Here is a 6,000-nt window from a genome sequence, read left to right as displayed (position 1 = left end):
CTGAACGAACAAATAAATGAAGATTGTAAGTCTTCATGTTGCACCCATTTTTTTTTTCATTAAAACTGTGCAGTATAGTACATCTGGCAATTCATGCTGTACAATATTCAATTTTGTGATTTTGCTAAAATAAAAATTTTCATAAATATTATTTAAAGTTTGTAAAGTAAAAAAAAAAAACCCCTAATATCATTAGCCTGTTGTAATTTTCCATTTCGTTTCTAAATAATAGAGTGGGCTATTTTTTTCTTTCCATAAACTCTTTCCTTTGAAGCAATTATCCTGTTTCTGGCTAAACTACTAGGAAGCTGGATGTGCCTCCTTTCTTAGTCTAAATGACTAAACTCAAGCCAATTAAAGTTTCAGTGCTATAGGAATCAAGGAGGTTTTAATCTCAATTTGTATTTGCATTTATGACCGTTGGCTCTCCCGAGGGAGACAAGGGAAAGACCGCCCCTACACCTGGTTTCAGGTTGATTACAATCAACACGGGGCTATTTTAGCATAAAAGGCTCTTTTTGTATTAAAACACCTTTTTGGGAGGAGGAGGTGGTGGTGCTGAAGATAAAATCCTTAATTAAAATCCCGCCAATCTGCATTGTTCCTTCGGGAATAGGATTTCAAAACCCAAGGAACAAAAGGGGATTTGATTTTCCAGTCTCCCTGAGGCGGCAGAGACTACCAGGAGAAACCGAAATATAAATTATCAACGAGGAAAGCGTGTGTGTGTGCGTGTGTGCTGGGCGAGGAGAGGCAGAGGAGGAGGGTAGGAAAGGGAGTTGGAGCACACGCTAAGGCTCCGAGGACTTTTTCGCGAGGTACTTCATTATGTAATATTTACAAGGAAAGGCGCTGCAACAGCATCAGCGCAATGACCCGCATTTTCGCGGCCCCGTTTACAATCACAAGCTGGGATACAATGGGGGTGGGAGGGGACTAGAAGCATCGGGCAGGCGGAGACCAGTCTAAACAGCGGGAAACCAGCCACTGGCGCAGAAGCCGAGCCCAGGAATTTCCCCCTGGCTCTGGCACCAGACCATGGACCCCGAAGGGCTGCACTGACCCTAAGGAACAGCAGGGGAGCTAGCTTAAAAATGCAGCGTCTGAGATCCTTAAGATTTTTATTCAGCAGGCGGGGGAAACGGGGCTAGGGCTTAGAAACCTGCCTTTTGAGTCGGCTCTATGGAGATATTGTGACCCGGGCGCCTCACGGCGAGACCACTACAGCAGAGCGTGAGCCGAGGCGTCCTCACGCGGGGAGGAGACGCACCAGGCGCGGGAGCGCGCGCGGTCGAGAGCGCGCGGCTCCGCAGCAACAGCGCATGCGCCGGTGGCTTTCCAGAGAAGCCGCGCAGCTTCGCGGGCCCGGATCTTCCAATCGGAGCCCGGCATTCTCCGAGTGCGTATCCTGGAGCTGCGGGCTGTGGGAGGTGGGAGGAAAGGGGCGGGGCGGGGCCGGGGCCGGGGCTGGGGCCCAGTGAAAGTCTGAGGAGGTCTGCGAGAGGAGTCGAGTCTCCGGAAGTGGCCGTTGTAAACACGGTCTCCCGGGGGGCTGGTCTCCCTCTTGTTCCCCCTTGTGCTGTTTGTTCCCCCTCCCCGGGTCCTAGAGTCCGTCGCGTCCCAACAGTTTTTGCTTTGCCCGCACGGTCGGCCTGGGCCTTTGAGATTTGAAGCTGCCCCAGGGGTCTTGGTTGTGCAGTCTGGATCACGGGAGACCCCTGAGGTAACTACCGGGTGTAGGGGTTTGGAGGAGAGCGATTTGGGCGGGGAGGTGTTGAGAGGAACGGTGCAGGGGGCTGCAGTGAGGGTTAAGGGGGACCCCAAGTTAGCTTGAGGCTGTTCGGTGACTGTTCGTGTTGTCTGTGGGGACACGCCTCCAGCTCCCTGGGCTGGGCCTCTCCGCCCACCTGGAGGAAGGTCTTCCTGGAGCATCCTAGCCAAAGACCGATGCCTCACTACCCAGGGGGGACTAGGTAGGGACTGGAGGGGAGGACCCAGAGGGCCTGGACTTGGAGCTTCTTAGGTTTACAACTCCGGACTGCTGGACCCTTTCCCTCCCAAGAATCAGTAAGTCCTTCGAGGACAAGAACCAGGTCTTTTTCAATCCTTTTTAATAGAAATGCCAGCCACACACTAGACATTCTATAAATGCTTGATAAACGAAAGAATGGCTTGTGCTAGGCTGTATTTCAGGACTGTAGCTTGTATTTCAGGACTCTTAAATAGGAAAGAACTGTGAGTTTTTCTGAGGCTGTACAATTTCTGCAGAAGTGGAGCCTCCTTTTGACTGTTCTTTATTCCATGTGGTATTTATCCTAGGCGAATACACTTTTTTTTTCCTTTTAAGCAGATCTCCAGTGATAACTGCATAAGTTTGAGAAGCAATTTCAGTTGGTGTCTAACTCTTTTGAACACATTATACATCGATATTTTATAGTTGTTTTCATGATCTTGGAGAAAAGAACCTACCATTTTTTTGTCACTTGTTTTATTGAGCAGTTAGTGCCTAGTAAGGACAAAAGCCTAAAGTAGGAAATGAACTTGGTTTCCCATGAAATGAAGAGGAAAGAAAGGCAGTGCAACCTTCCAAAAGGAAAGATGAAGGCAGTAATTTTAGTCTGGAGCTTTCTGTATTCGTTCTGGCGGAGACTGTTATTAGCTTTGTGACCTCAGGCAGCTCAACTAAGCTTCCTGGGCATTAAGATGCCTTATCTGTCAGATAAGGAGGATGGACTTGGTCTCTAAAGTCCCATTTAATTCTAAAATACTTTGCCTCAGCCCATTTGTCTTGGTTTTGTTTTCATGAAAGAACTGAGTATCTTTTTTAAAGGTGAAATGTATAAGTTTAGATACACCCACAGCACAGATGTGGTTACTGTTGAAGAGACAGCACTGTGTTATGAAAGAGGATGGATTTAGGAGTCAGCCAGAACACGAGCTGGAATTCTAACCCTCCCACTGGATATCTTTACACAAGTTACTTAACCTCTCCAAGCCTCAGTGTTCTCATCTGTGAAATATGCATAATAATCTCTAGGGTTATTGGGAAGTTCACAGATCAGATATGCTTAATGTAGTATCCGGCATGTAGGAAGTACTCAATAATCTTTCCATCCTCCCCGTCCCTCCCTTTTCTAGTGATCTGTGCAGACACACCGAGAGAGATGAGTACATTCTAGATGACCCACATAAGGACTCAGATGTGAGGCAGGAAAACTTCTTACCAGTGGTGGCTCTGAAATCTAAAGCAGAGTTGTCTTTCTGACTGGTACTTACTCTCAGGACCATTGATCCCTTGGCCTCAATTGCCCTGTTACCTATTTCTGAAAAATTTCTTATTGAAGAGTGATATACATACCATCCCCTTATCTATTTTAGTGGGAATGGTGAGAATAGTCCGACTTCACTACCAAGAGAAGATTAACCCTCTTAAGATTAATGTGTTATGATGTTAACACATTAATGTAAAAAGCTGATTTAAACTTTGCCTTTATCCATCACAGCCCAAGGATGCCCTGAGTTTGGCCCAACCCTGTGGAAATTCCATCTGGATTGAGAAATCCACTGGAGGTCTGAGTCACCTTTCATTAAGAAGACTCTGACTTGTAGTTAGTTTGGATGTGGGAAGAATGATTGGTGTTTAAGAAATCTGCAGTATGGAGCAGAAGTGCTTCCCTGACAAGTGAGGGAAGCCATGGGGTGAGCCATGTCTTGAAGGTCAATAGCAAGGCACACAGCAGAGCCCTGGAGTCAGCCAATTTGGGTTTGAATCCGGAGTCTGTCACTTTTGTGACTTCAGACAAGTGACTGGATATCCTTAAGCTCCAGTTTCCTTGGGTGTAAAATGGGGATTTTAAAGGCATCTTCCCCTTGGGGTTGGCATAGAGTGAAATGAGATAATCTATAAAGAGTCTTTAACATAATCCCTGGAGAAGGGCTGTTTGTTGCAGTAGGAGTGATGGCAGCAGGGTGTGGCTTTGGGGTATCAGTTTGTTCATAGATAATGATGAATTGACTGTTTTCAAACAGAAAGCATTATTGAAAGAATTATCCAGACATTGAAGAAAAGAAAGGCTGACATTGCATAAGAAATTTTTAATTACACATATAGGTTAGCCAAATTATTGTTTACCTTAACTCGTAATGTGTCATTGGGAAGTTTCAAGTAAAGCTAAGAACACATATTTATGTGGGGACCCTGCGATTCTTTGGCTTAGCTTCCTATTCCACTGAATTTTCATTACTGTACCTAGCTACTTTCCCTTCCTCATCATTTCTTCTTCCATTCTGGTGGAAGACAAGGGAGATTTTGTCACATCTGTGCCAAATGCAGTAACGTAGAAGACCCATCATAGTTTAAATTTAACCACAGACCCACTTTTTGGCCCTTTGTTGATTTAGTTTTCCTAAAACACACAGAGATAGGCCCTTGAACCCTAGTGTTACCAAGAGCTGATATCAGAGAGAGGAAGAAAATAAGAATTTGCCAAAGGAAGCTATAGACAGGCTATATTTTTTATGATGATGAATTAAAAAAAATTGAGATATAATTCACATACCATAAAATTCACCATTTTAAAGTATACAATTTGATGGTTTTCAATATATTCATTAAGCTATACAGCAATCACCACTGTCTAATTCCAGAACATTTCCATCACTGCCCACCAAAAGAATCCTCATAACCTACTAACAGTCAGACCCAATTCCCCCTCTCTCTACCCTCTGAAAACCACAAGTCTATTTTCTGTTTCTATGGATTTTTCTATTCTGGAAATTTCACATAAATGGAATTATACAATATGTGGCCTTTTGCATTTGACTTCTTTCACTTAGCATAATGTTTTCAGTGTTCATCCATGTTGTCGCATATATCGGTACTTCATTCCTTTTTATGGTTGAATAATATTTTATATTTTTGTTTAAAAATTGGCCAATTGATGGATATTTGCGTTTTCACTTTTGGCTATTTATGAACAATGCTGCTATGTACATTTGTGTACAAGTTTTTATTAAAGTTGAGTAGTTATCTTAGAATGTGTCTTGGTGTTGGTTGTGCTGGGTCAGTATTCTCAGATATGCAGTTTGTTTTTTGAAAGTGTGGATTAAAATCTTTCTGCATTTCAGAAAAGTTTTCTAAAATTACAGTTTTTAGTGTTTCTTCTGTTTCCCTTGCTTTGATCTTCTTATTCAGGGACTCCTGTTTTCTGCATGTTGGTTATTCTTTGCCTATTTTCAGTATTTTTTCACTTTCTCTTGAATCATTTTGATCTCTTTCTTAAATTTTTACTTAAAAATTTTACTTATTTTTCATTTCAAATGTCTTCTAAGGCATTTTTTGATCATGTCTATTTACTCTTGTTCTCTCTAATTTAGTCTTCATTGCAGAAATGACTTTTTTATTTCTAATTCTTGCTGATCTTTGTCACCTTATTTCTGAGGTTTTTTAAAAATTTTATTTTAATTTTTAATTTTTTTCTGGTATTTATTTATTTAAAGAGAAGTCAGTTCAGTATTTAAGTGCCTTATTCAAGCTCTAATTCTGATTCTTATTCTTTCATGCCTTATACCATTTTGTTAATGTCTTGTAGCTCATTATGAAATTGTAAGTTATGATTTTCATCTGTTTTATGGGCATGTCTTTCTGTCATTCTTTCATTTATAGGAGTCCATTCTGCACCTTACTCTCTATTTCCTTATGATTGTGTGGGATTTGGCCACACTACTTTTCTGTTGCTTATTTTTATGAAAGGTTAGTTTACCTGAACTTTGAGCAAGGTTCATGAGAGCTTTTCTAACTTCACAGAGCTCTGTCTTTTGTTTGTTGTTAGTGTTAAAAACTATGGTGGCTTGGTTCTGAGATTTCCTGCCTCTATTTCCTCCTACAGTTTGGTCTGGGCCATCTCTTTACTTTGTCTTTATTTCCCTTATTTTGATTCTATCCTCTACTGATTCTCATTAGTGTGGACCCCTGTCCTGGAAGGGACCTTGACAGGTCAG

At 42.3% G+C, this 6,000-nt stretch overlaps 1 protein-coding gene across 1 annotated transcript in view; it reads left to right on the top strand.

Annotated features, from left to right (window-relative positions):
- The first annotated feature begins 1,485 nt into the window (after window positions 1–1,485).
- CCDC171 (coiled-coil domain containing 171) overlaps window positions 1,486–6,000 on the top strand; it is a 317,707-nt gene continuing 313,192 nt past the window's right edge. Inside the window, exon 1 of the mRNA XM_057724205.1 lies at window positions 1,486–1,723. The gene's annotated coding sequence lies outside the window, so the exon portion shown is untranslated. The remainder of the gene's footprint in view (window positions 1,724–6,000) is intronic.

Source organism: Hippopotamus amphibius, chromosome 2 (assembly GCF_030028045.1).
Source record: "Hippopotamus amphibius kiboko isolate mHipAmp2 chromosome 2, mHipAmp2.hap2, whole genome shotgun sequence".
Taxonomy (NCBI): Eukaryota; Metazoa; Chordata; class Mammalia; order Artiodactyla; family Hippopotamidae; genus Hippopotamus; species Hippopotamus amphibius.
This window is presented reverse-complemented; position numbering and strand designations above follow the sequence as displayed.